This window comes from Electrophorus electricus, chromosome 14, assembly GCF_041902795.1.
Source record: "Electrophorus electricus isolate QZ-2024a chromosome 14, ASM4190279v1, whole genome shotgun sequence".
Classification (NCBI taxonomy): Eukaryota; Metazoa; Chordata; class Actinopteri; order Gymnotiformes; family Gymnotidae; genus Electrophorus; species Electrophorus electricus.
Window position 1 is genome coordinate 12049936 of NC_137510.1, and position 13252 is coordinate 12063187.

General features: G+C 41.0%; 1 protein-coding gene across 4 annotated transcripts in view; it reads left to right on the forward strand.

Annotated features, from left to right (window-relative positions):
• kcnh2b (potassium voltage-gated channel, subfamily H (eag-related), member 2b) overlaps window positions 1–13252 on the forward strand; it is a 147255-nt gene that overhangs the window by 105894 nt on the left and 28109 nt on the right. The gene's annotated exons all lie outside the window — the stretch shown is intronic.

Here is a 13252-nt window from a genome sequence, read left to right on the forward strand (position 1 = left end):
TTCTATTAACTCTTCCCAAGGACATCTGTAGTGGCTGAATCACAGTGAATCACAGTGAACCCAGGCCTACTGGACTCCCTCAGGAGAATCACTATCAAGAGAGAATGGGAATAAAGTGAATCTTTCAGTTTATCATCAGTGAGAGGATTTAAAAGACAACATGAAAATTATGGAGTTGTAAACCGAATTACCCTGTGAGGTTCACATTTTTAAATAGAACACACAGATTTGTAAGCAAATATTGCATTTAAAGTTGTGTTTTCTCTCAAATCTACCCTTTTGAAAATAGAGACAATACTGATTTACTACCTCACTGTGATGTAGGATCTAGTTGAGTGTTTTGGAGGTGTGTGTGTGTGTAAGCATATATATGTTCCCTAATTGGTGCAGAGTGAATGTCTGTATATTTTCAACCTGCAGGTGTCTCTCTCCACAAACATACACCTCTTCAAGGCAGACCAACAGAGACCTGCTGAAACTTCAATTTCATGCGTGTACTGTTCCTGAAGTACACGCTGTTCCAGGCACACACACACATACACATGCACATCATACATACACTCTGATGATGAAATTACAGCCATTTGTTAGCTGTAAGAGTTGAAGCACATTTTCCATTTTCAGTTGTGTTGAAACACAGCACGGAGGCAGGCATTTGATTTAACAGATATTGATTGTACATCATGTCTGTGCAATGTAATGGTGAGTTTAATCTGTGTGTGTGTGTAAGAGAGAGAGAGAGAGATTAGTTTGATCAGCATGGTGTGGGGGACACAAACCCCACATGCCCATCCTTTCCCTCCTGTTTATTTGTATTCCTTTTCGCGCCACTGACAATAGATTCAGTGTGTTGCCAGATGACTTTTATTCCTGAGATGGGATATTTTTATTCCAGCATGCCTCAGAAATCTCTGGCTGAATGTGAAATAAAACAGCAGTTATCTCCTCTGCTTAATGTTCTGTTGTGTTCACACTCCACAGACTTCTAATGAAATGTTATGCATAAAACATGTATTTTGCTGTGATCGCTGTACTCTGTAATAACTCTTTATTACAACCTGACAATAACCCCTGTTTATAACCCATTGGGAGTTCCTGTGTCACTGTGTGCTATCATCTTATGTCTCAAACCTTTAAGAGTCAAGGATTCTTTGCATCTGAGCTACAGCTGAGGTGCAGACCAATCCCACTATCAAGCTTCTCGTAAACACAGTCAACATTTTCTACACGTTTCATTTGAAACAGTCATATCTTTCTGAATTAATAAATTTTCCATGAATTAATTTTGAAAATATATGACCAAAACTGTAAAAAATGTTTTGGTTTTGAACAACTCAATCCTATATTGAGTTTCACCATTTAACTCATGGTGAATATCTTGCACAAATTGTAATTCTATCATTCAGGACATGTTGGCATGTTTATTGATTCCCCTTATATAAGGTATTGCATAAGTGCATTTTAAAGTGTCTTTTTACATTAAGAAAAACTACAGTTGTCAGAGTGCAGTATGAGGACCTATACCTCTCTTCCAACACTGGAGGCACTGTTTCTTCTAGGACAGTTGATGGGACAATATCCCACTACAGTTGATACCTGGTCTCTGCCCGTGTGTGTGTGTGTGTGTGTGTGTATTTAAAATAAAATTGGCATTTTAAACAAACATGGAGACTGGTGCCCTAATGGAGTGTGACACAGTATAACTCCTGTTCCTTCTCTCTGGTACTTTTTCCCTTCATTTTTACACCTCATTCACTCTCGTTGTGTCATTCCATCTCTCATTTAGTGTTCAGTGTCTCTCTCTTTCTTTCTCTCTTTTTCTTACAAACTGGTGTATAGACATACATAATGAGAGAGAGAGAGAGAGAAAGAGAGAGAGAGAGAGAGAGAGAGAGAGAGAGATGAGCAGGTTCCTTGTTTTTTTCTATATCCAGTAACCACCCCTCTTCTTCTCATCTTCACTGATTCCATCCATCAGTTTGTCTTTTGCGGTAAAATGGCAGCAGCATAATCAGTCAGTGCTGTCTGGCCCCTCAGTGGGAAGTTCTGCTCTAGCCCTGCTCAGCCATGCACCCTTGCCCCAGGCATTCTGGGGCTGGCCGTCAGCTGGCGTAAGCATTGTGCTGTTTAACCCTATATTTAGTCTCAGGGCATTTTCTCAGTTTTTGCGTATTTTCTTGCCTTTAAAGGTACTTACTTATCATACCCGTAGAAGAAGCTAAACCTTTCCCCTTATGAAATGACACTGTCCTCTTGTGCTTGATTGTCATCAGATTGTCATGTTCAAGCTCATTCATATCTCAATTATTTATTAGTAAGGTATGCTTTCAATTAGAAGCATATTTTTAATGTAAAGTGTAACTATATTAAAGATGATTAACGTCCTCTACAATGTAATGACAGTAATAATAATTATATTCAATAAAATATATATATAAAATGGAGTGTTAAAATGTTTATGAGGACACAATAACATACAAGATATTATCACTATTTTACACCAGAAGGTCTGCACCAGAAAGTCACCTTTAGGCAAAAGGACTGATACAATATTCCAAGGTGATAAGTGTACAGTCCAGGGCCAGCCAGTCCCTGGGAGGCCTCAATCCTTGGAAAGATGAAACTAGTTATAGGGTAGAAACATTCAATACAGTTATGTAATTAATTAGGATTGTCCGGTAAATATCACTGATTACATAATGAGATTGGAAAGATTAAGAGTGCCAGGGAGAAGCTTGCTCACGCCTGTGTTCCACCATCGTGCTGCAGGGATCATACTGCATGACTGAAACACAAGCAAAGCTGCTCAGAACAGCCTCGGTGCAACATCCTCTAGATCTATTTATGCCAACAAGAGCATAAAAGTGACACAATGCTCTGTATCCTGTTAGGTGTCCATCCCTGATCTCTGGATCCAAAGGTAGATTTCCATTATTAGTATCTGACTGTAAGTGGATCTCTTAGATGGTGAAGATGGTGAATAAGACTTTATTTTCTCCTCTAGCACCATGGAGAGGAATCACCCAGGATATAGATTTAACACCTGCACAGATTAATGGAGTAGCTATAATGATACAATATATGCAATGCATAATGATACATACAATAACGTATGCTAAAAGATCGAATTTCACATTCCTGAGCTGAAATGTTCTGAAATCTCTGAGTAGTGTGGAATTCTTTAGGAGAATCTAGGAGCTTCCTTCTGATGCTAAACTCAGGAGTTATAATCCCAGGGGTTATAATCCTTGGTTGCACCTGCTAGCGAGGGCTGTATCTGATCATTCTCACTGCAAGTGACAAGCAGTCTTTAGAATTTACTGAAAATAATTTCATTTTAGGTTTCATCTTAGGTGTCAAAGTCTTCAGAATTAATAATAGCTTCTAATGTTCCTCATAAAAAAGAACAAATCAAAACCAAACAAAACACAAATGAGAATTTTATTGAATATTAAACTTGATGCGTTCCTGCAATCTCCTTTTCTCAGTCTCAGGCGTTAAATTTAGACCACAGAGGCTACTCACTCACTCACTCTCTCTCTCTCTCTCTCTCTCTCTCTCTCTCTCTCTCTCTCTCTCTCTCTATCTGGTAGCTAGGCAACACAGACCAGGCTATTGTGTAAGTGCTTGGAACTGGCTCCAACGCTCTTATGCTCATGTCTAAAGTGAAGTCAGAATTCTATACAGCGTTCCACAGTAGATAAATAGCGACACAAAAAGTGTAAAAAATAAAAAAAACATAAAACAATGAACAATCTATCACAGACATGTTAGTCTGCAATCAGCGCAAGCAAACACACACACACACACACACACACAGTCATATTTAGCCCTATAGTCCTTACTGCTCTGAATATAGCATCTTTAGAGATGACCTGTGACATGGTAACAGGAGACAGGCCGTGCATCATGCTCATCTGAATTGAACAACTATTGAGCATGAGTGATGCCTTAGCCACCTTAAAAAGAGAGAGAAATGATGGAAGACAGAAAAGATGGGAGACAGAAAGATGCAATGACTTAGAGGTGGTGAGGGGGAGAGATGGCAAACGATGAGTTAGATGTTCTCCATCCCTCCTCTAATGTGTCTGACTCAGATTGTGAAAGGATCAATTATTGTCTGATTACCTGATGAGCTCAAACAAACAAATTAACAGAGAAGCTATGGAAACGGTGCATAGGGTTCCCAGGACTACCACTGAGACCAGTCTATTCTCAACTATTGTTTCTTTACTGGACTGTCTGTGCAGTGGACTCTGGGATAATCAAGCCCTGCAATATACTTGCTGTGACAGACATCAGAATGGAATCAAAGAGGCTGAACAACTGAAGTTAAACCTGAATATAATCAGCAAAATTGAACCAAAATGATACATTTCTTTTCTTTGATAGATTATCTGCCTGTGCAAGTCTGTAAGCTGTGTGCGTGTGAGAGAGAGAGAGAGAGAGAGAGAGAGAGAGAGAGAGAGAGAGAGAGAGAGAGAGAGAGAGAGAGAGAGCAGGTTGCTCTTCATCATGGATGGTCGAAAAGAGAAGCACAGCCATCTCCCAGATAAAGTGTTAAACTAAGAGACTAGCAAAGCACAACCACTGTGTCCTGATTCAGAGCACACACACACACACACATACATACATACATACATGCATACACACACACACACACGTAGACACACACACACACATACTAATGTTGGGAGCAGCTCCATTTAAAGCCGTGGCATTTGCTAATGTTGGGCAGTATAATATATAAAGAAATATAATAAAACACCTTCACTGTGTTCTATGATTTAGGAGCCTGTTTTGCCGCATATATTAAAAATGCATGCTAACTGCATTGCAGTGAAGTGATTCATCATACAATATGCAGATCATGTGGCAGGCTGCCTTCGTTATTATTAACATTTCCGTAACCACTTTGCTAATTATCAGCACAGTACAAAGTAGTTATCACAATGGTTTGTCATAATTTGTATGGAATGTGAGTGTTCTATACATTATGGGCCCAGGCTCTTTCCTTGATACAAATTGATCACTATGACATCTGAAATCTGACATCCAAGTTATTTCACCTGGTAAAAGTAATCAATGTAATCAATCAATGTAGATGAAGGGGGGGAGGCCTAAATGGATTTTTAAGATCTTTAAAACATTTAAGACACAGATTGTGCATTTGAGGGCAAAATAAATAAATAACTTTACAAAGTAAATAAGTAACTTTGTAAGAGCTGCACCATTGCTGGGCTTTTAAGATCAGCACTGTCCCATGTTTCTGAAATGGTTCATCAGCCAAAAACATCCAAACCAATAACAGACGGAGATGACCTGAAAGAGGCACAAAGAGGCTAAAACAAACTGTACAGATGCACAGACAATCTAGCCATATTTAACCACTATTCTGAGGTACTTTCAACAATAATACTGAGAGTTCTAGAAAAACTAAACAGTTCCCTAATCTTTGGATTGAATGGGATATCGCAGCAAAATAACAGATAAGTCCAGCTTGTTCAGCTAAACGGAAATGTGTTACAGTGGGCTAATGGATGGGAAGACTGAACACTGTTTCAAACTTAAACCAGAAAAAAAAAAGTGAGCTCTTGCATCCATCGTACTGTGTGTCAACTCTACACATTGATGGTGGTGATGTGGGGGGATTTGTTTGCATGGTATGTGATGGGCAGCATGTTGTTTCAATTTGTTGTTGCTGTTCTGAGGGTAAAACCGGCTGCACTACAATATCAAGAGGGCATATTTAATATTTTGTACTCAGTGTGTATGTAAAAGTATGATTTATGCTACTGAAGTATGATGACTTTCCGTATTAACATAGCACAATGAGCATGCAGTTGTATATGGCTTGGTGATCAGCATTAGAGAATTTAGCACAGCTGGTTAGCCTAGCATGGGATGTTTAGTGTGCTACAGGTGCCTGGCCAATATGTGCAATTAGACCCTGCTCTGTAATGGTCTATTGTCACTTACCTGTACAATAGGATTGTTCATGCTCTGTGGTGTCACAGTATTGTCTAGGTGCGTGCGTGTGCATGTGTGTGTGTTTGAGCCCAAAGGGTGGTCAGAGCAGCATTTCCAAGACCTTAACCTGTGTTTCTATCACCAAAGAGACACACATCAAATACACATTTGCATACACACATATACCCATACTAACACTTATAGGCAACTGTCACTGAAATTTGCCTCTTGCTTGATTTGCACACACACATATACACGCATGCACAAACACATATACACACAAGCACACATACATTTTTGGTCATTAGTATTTATTAGTCATGTTATTCCTCAGCTCAGGAACCCTGTGTTCAGTCAATGAGTGCTTTGTGCAACCAGCTAATGTGGTAATCCACCAGAACCAGTGTACCATCTGTAGGGCCTCTGCAGACCTGTCGGTGAAAGGGGACTGAATAAAATCAGTGTGAAAAGATTTCTTCCTCCAGTAACATTTGACAGATATTTTCACTCATTGTACTCTCACATACTCTCTTTTCATCACATCATTTTGATATGCTTCCTTTTGGTTGTTTTAGATCTCCGAAGATCTCTTTTCTCTCTTTATCTCTTTATTTTCTCTCAGTGCTCACTCTGACTCCCTCTGTTCCTCTCTGATTATCCTCAGCAGAGCATGTCTCGCTTGCAAAGGGCTTTTTTCAGTCTTAGCAATCACTTCCCAGAACACACTCTTCTCTCCCTCTCCCTTGCTCTATCTCTCTCTCTCTCTCTCTCTCTCTCTCTCTCTCTCTCTCTCTCTCTCTCTCTCTCTCTCGTTCACTCTGGCACAAGCCAGAGCACTTGTGAAGATTCTACCAGCATCACTCTTTCATGCACAACTACAGTGACGAGGCTCCTGTTGCTATCCAGTCGTGTATCTGTGGTGCTTCACAAGCGTGCGCTCTGCTTTCCTCCGCTCGCCTCTTCTCCGCTTGTTGAATAATTCATGGGCAGCTCAGTGGAACTGGTGCTCCGAAAACCACTCGGAGGAACTCATTGAGAGAATCGGCGGCTGTAGCCCGGGAGCAGCTGACAGGAGAGGGATCAGCCTCGGTGACATGACAGAGAGCCCCTAAACTGGGAATAGCACCCCCTTTACCCCTGATACGCTCACTGTCTCAGACTCAGGGACATTAGAGAAACTCGGTCAGCCAGGGTATGGGTTGATGCCCGCTGGACGAGTCTGAGGCATGTTCGGCTGGCGGGCAGTGGTGCTGGAGGTGCCCCTGCGGAGGTGCACCAGCCCGTTGCCGGTGGTGACGGCAGGGGCCGGTGGCGGCGGCAGCCTGATGCAGCACTGAGGATCATGGTCGTTTCTTTGGCACTAAAGCTTGTGACCGAGCTGCTCCAGTGCCCCGCTCCCATGCAACTCTGTGAGGCCGGCTCCACCAGCTGCCAGGGCTGGGACAACAGCAACGCGGCACACCTGACCTCCGAGCGGAGAGAGGTGAGCGGGGACTCCCTGTGTTGGGCTGATAAGGAGTATGCTTGTTTAGGAGGGATGACTTGATTTCAAATTAGACTTAGTGAAAGAGGACGAGTGTAATGCTAGTGAAAAGAAAAATGGATTTAGAATTCAGACATTTAGAGGATTTATACATTAACCTTATATCATTCGCCAAGTATTCATTTATTTAATTTAATTCAGTAGATAAGATTTTCTTGCACTTTTCTATGTTTCTGTTCTAGTGCCCTGCTGGCACTGCCACTTGTGTGTGGATTCAATTCAGATTATTTGATATCCTCATATTTAGACTTTACTGTGTGGGAGAGATTAACTGTTTGTCCTGGCTGTGTCAGAGCTCTTACTCTTTAGAGATGTTTCCAGATTCTTCATCCTCCCACTCTACCCACACACACAGTGTGGGCCAAGGGAGAGCTTCTCCACCCCTGGCTCAGGCTCTGAGCAGACAGCGAAAAGATAGAGAGGAAGCAGCACACAGCCTGCAGCAGACTTGAGGGAGTAAAGGAGATGTGGGAAGACGTCCCATCCGCTCACTGTGTCCTGCTGAAAATAGCACGGGCTGTGTTTTGTATATGTTTTGCATTAAGCATCCACAGGACGTTCGCTCCGCTCATCCCCAGTGCTCTGAACAAGGCCTGGCTGCCACTCAGTGAGACTCTGTATCTCTGTGACTCAGACACACATCTGACTCCCTTTACACCTGGAGCCCTCTGTGCTGAGGGTTTATCACAGTCAGCCTGATTCTCTGTCAGGTGGTTCAGGTTTACAAATGCATTTAGACCTAGATTAGTTAACCAAGGAGAAAGAATGTAATTGTTTGGGCTATTATGGCAGTTGAGTGAATTAGAAGGAGAAATGAAATGCATAATTTTGTCTGACACCTTCAGGATTAAGATCTCTTCATCGTGACTTAATCCTGGATGGGAGTTAAACTGAGCTGCAGGAATGATGGGAAGAGAAATTGAATTCTTTTATTTGTTTGTTTCTCAATGTCAGGAGACAAACCATTAAATCATAGAAAAAAATTACCTGCATTAGAGATTTGGTGTCAATGACTGATCAGAGGGAAAAGCTTTCATTATTATTTGATGATTATTTAACATGGTTTTGGAGAAAGTAATTTTGTGTTAAATTATAAGTTTCTCACCTAAAATGAAGCTTAAGGTTTCATCTTGTTCATGCTTTTTGATACTGGGCTGTGAGAAGTCTTCGCTTTGAATAAGCGTGGATTGATGGTACACGAGGGCAAAGGGAATTATGCTCTTGTATTAAAGTGGACATCTGCTGATGCTGACCTGATTCTGTTTTGGAACATTCTACATGGCTGGCCTCAGTGGAAGGGGATCCATGTGCTCTGGGGGCACATGCTGATGAGACTCCAGTCTGAACAGTCTCTTGCTGCAGTGGTTACTGCCTCTGCCCTTGGGAGACTGTACACAAACAAACACACACAGACACATACTCACACAACCACATACACACACACATATGCGTATGCATAAACAGAGAAAGATACGTACTGACACGTATGCTCACACAGACACACACACAAACACATACTCACACAACGACGTGTACACACACACACACACACACACACACACACACACACACACATACTCACACAATGACGTGCACACACACACACACACACACACACACACATACTCACACAATGATGTGCACACACACACACACACACACACACACACACATACTCACACAATGATGTGCACACACACAAACATATACTCACACAATGATGTACACACACACACACACACACACACACACACATACTCACATAATGAAGTGCACACACACACACATACCCACACACACACACATATACTCACACAATGACGTGCACACACCCACATATACTCACACAATGACGTGCACACACACACACACACACACACACACACACACACACATATCTACTCACACAATGACTTGCACACACACATACTCACACAAGGACGTACACACACACACACACACACACACACACACACACACACATACTCACATAATGACATGCACACACACACACATACCCACACACACACATATACTCACACAATGACATGCACACACCCACATATACTCACACAATGACGTGCACACGCACACACACACACACACACATCTACTCACACAATGACGTGCACACACACACACACACACACATATACTCAAACAATGACGTGCACACGCACACACACACACACACACACACACACACACACACACACACACACACATACTCACACAGTGATGTGCACACAAACAGCATTAATTTCTCTTGAGGATGTAGGACGTTCCTCTCTATTTCCTTTTCTTTCTTTCCTTCTTTATTTCTCTCACATACTGTAAAGCGTCTCCAGAGGCAGAAGCTGCCAAGGTGTCCCAAGCCCACAGAGCGCCTAACCAGCCCAAATAACCTGTCTGATGATGGGCTGTTAGCCAAACCTACAAGCACAGTTCTCTGAGGTGACTAATGAGGTACTTGGCTAGCAAAGAGACGAGAGATAAATGATGCCATGAATGATGCGTTATCGTGGCTTCCCACAATGCCAAGTGTTTTTGCTGATTTACAGTAAAAGACTGACTCCATTTCCTTCTACCTGGGACCTGCCACTATGACCATGGAGCAGTGAAGTGGAAAATTAATCACATCAGTCAGGTTTTTGTGTGCGCATGTCTATGAATAAAAGATACATCAATGGAGCATATTTATATTGATCTTTTCAGAGTGCCTTGTACTGCTTTTAAGAGTATCCCAACTTATGAAAAATGAAATGGGCCAATTCCCAAACCAGATCAGTCCCGGGTTCCATTATTTGTCAGAGAAAAGGGTTAGGATTTCTATTACAATATGTGAACCGATTACCATTGCTTTATTTTAAAGCAGTAAAGAAAAGAGCAGACAGAATGGGCAGCCATGTTAATTACATAGGTGAATTTGATTGTGATTCAAATAACATTTAGTCCTGTTCCTTGCTGCCTTTGTCATATCTTTACTAGGCACAGTGTACATTTTGTGTTTCAGCAAAGCTGGTAATGTATCGTACTTCAGCTTGGATAATTCTGACCTTTGTAGATGTTTTTTTTTGGGAAGAAAGGCTCCTCTCCAGGTTTTTTCTTCTTTTTCAGTTTGATTTTGCTTCTCATGTATTTAGTGTGGCTCACTATGCCAAGCTGAATTAATTCATTAATTCCACCTGAATTTATTCAGTCATTCTAGTTTAATTCATTTTTATGTATGCAGCATGTGCAACAATTTTCTCTTGGCAAACAAATATGTATAAAATCTGGGAATGTTATAAAATCCTGATTTAAACTGCAGTAGCATGACTATGCACTGTGTGCTGCATGAAGTACATTTAACTGACATTGAAAGTATGACTCAGCTAGTCAGATTGTCTAACCTCAGGGCCAAATGCAGTGGAAAAAAAGTCAAGAAAATTGATTAAGTGTGTGGGTTTTTAATGTTGTTTTTTTTCTACATTTTATTCATGACTGTTTATACACTTGATCTTTACATTTACAGTACCCTGGAATGCTGATCCTTTGCCTGTTATGTAAATTTGTTTTATTAAGACGATTCCATCAGGAGGAGGAAAAGCAGAGATTATGAGCTCAAGAGGAAATTTGTCACTAAAGCGATAAGGTGTCATTGACTGCTCAACCCCCTACCCCCTGTCTTTTGTAAATTAATTTCTCAGAATCATCTGCAAACTTGCGTCACTAACTTTATTCAAACTTTATTCTCATCTCTTTACTGGTGCATGTGCAATCGTTAATTGAGAGAGCAGCTGGAAAGTTACAAGGGAAAGAGAGGGAGCAATAAAGAGAGAGAGACAGGGAGAGAGAATGACTGAAGCAGAGCTATTGCACTGATATAAAGGGAAGGAGAAGGTTGTATCCAGGCACAGCATTAGAGAGTTGAACATGAGCTGGAGGAAATTAATGTAGGAGTCTTCTGCTGTGTTTTAATTAGAGGCATCTGTACCATAAAGGAAAAGGTCTCTCAGTGTATAGGGCTGCTCAAACCAGTACATCTGCCTATCAGTTACAACACCAAATATGGCTGTGGAATATTTTTACTCACTCTCCTTCAATATTAGGTGCTCTGTTTTTATTGGCCAAGATGAAATTGTTTCAGCAAGTATAAAAACATAACCAAGTTAATAGAATCATTGTTGTTATACAGAATCACTAGTGTTAAAGTGATAAATGCTATGGAGACAAAATTATGGGATTACTGATTGAAAGCAGTCAAAGGCATAGTATGGTGATGCAGGGATGGCATTTTGTCATGAAAGAGTTTCATATATTGATTTCTGAATTGTGTCCCATGGCTGAATTATTTATTGCTGTATCAAAGCTGGTGTTGCTAAGATAACTAGTTATTCAGATCTTGTTAATATGGACAGACCTAGGCTTCAGTCTCAGCCATTGTTTACAGTTGAAAAAGAAGTCTCTGAAAATTGTGTGTCCCATTACTGTGAAATGGATCTCTAGTGGCAACCTATATTCCCTTGCACAGGGTGTACATCTATCTGTGCACCCAGGATCTATAAAATAGTGAGACCGTTGAGTTACTGGCGGTGACTCTTTTATTTGAAAATATGAATTAAAGAATTGGGCACACTGGACACATCATGCGCCCGGGGGATTGGGGAGGGGGGGGGGGGGGTTCCTGTCATTATGTACTCAGGAGGGGCTTGTGGGCCATCATTAATTTTGTGTCCCCAGAATTACTGAAACCACTGCAGGCTTTATTGTATTTGCCTGCTATAAACCACATGCATCACTGTGTACTTTCTCTAGAAAACAAATACACCAATACACCAATATTTATTAAGACAGAGAAAATAACTTTAGTTCAGCAAATATAAATCAGTGTAACTGCTAGCTATTAACTTAATGGTGCCCTGTTTTATTTGAGCTTTTAGCTACCTACTCACACAGACATTAATGTGGAACAAGCAATAGCTCTACCTGTCAAAGTGAATCTTTTCCACGGAGAGCACATTAACTTCACAAGTGGTTATTCCACACAGTTGAATCTGGAATTGGGGCAAGCCTTATGAACTGGAGCATCAGGAGAGAGGACATGACATAAATATATCAAAAAGCACTCTTGGGGTGTACCTGTATTGGCACAGAGTATGTTTAATTAATTCGCTTGCAGTGAATTACCAATATCCTGGTAGGAGAGCACAATTGCTGGTTCTGTGAATGGTCCTCTTGCAGAAGTGACAATGATTCTCTATTTCAAATAACACTGTAGTAGTTTACGTCATTCATGTCAGTTTTCATGTCATTTTCTCTTTAAGAACTACTTCTTAGCAGACATGGTTCTGTATTTAGTAGGTTCTCCTGAAAAGGCATGCCTTGGCCATTGTATAATTGCAGTTTCACCAGGCAAAACCTCATCTCACAGGAGATTTCCAGGCAACTCTAAAGCATTTGAGCCTTGGCATGTTTATGCTTGAAACTGTTGTCTAATGCAAACAGCTGGAACATTCTAGTGTTGCAGCTGAATTTCCAACAGCTCATTAACTGTTTATTGGGGGATGATAAAGGCTAACATGTCGTGCTGCTGTAACACATGAAACGATGTGATCACAGACGGCAGTATTATCACAAGTACTGTACTGGAAGCCAACACTTGCAAGATTTATTACATTAAATCCAGGAATGTTTTTCTCATCCAAGTTCATGGCCCAACATGGTCACCAAATGGTATATATAGAGCAGTTAATCAAA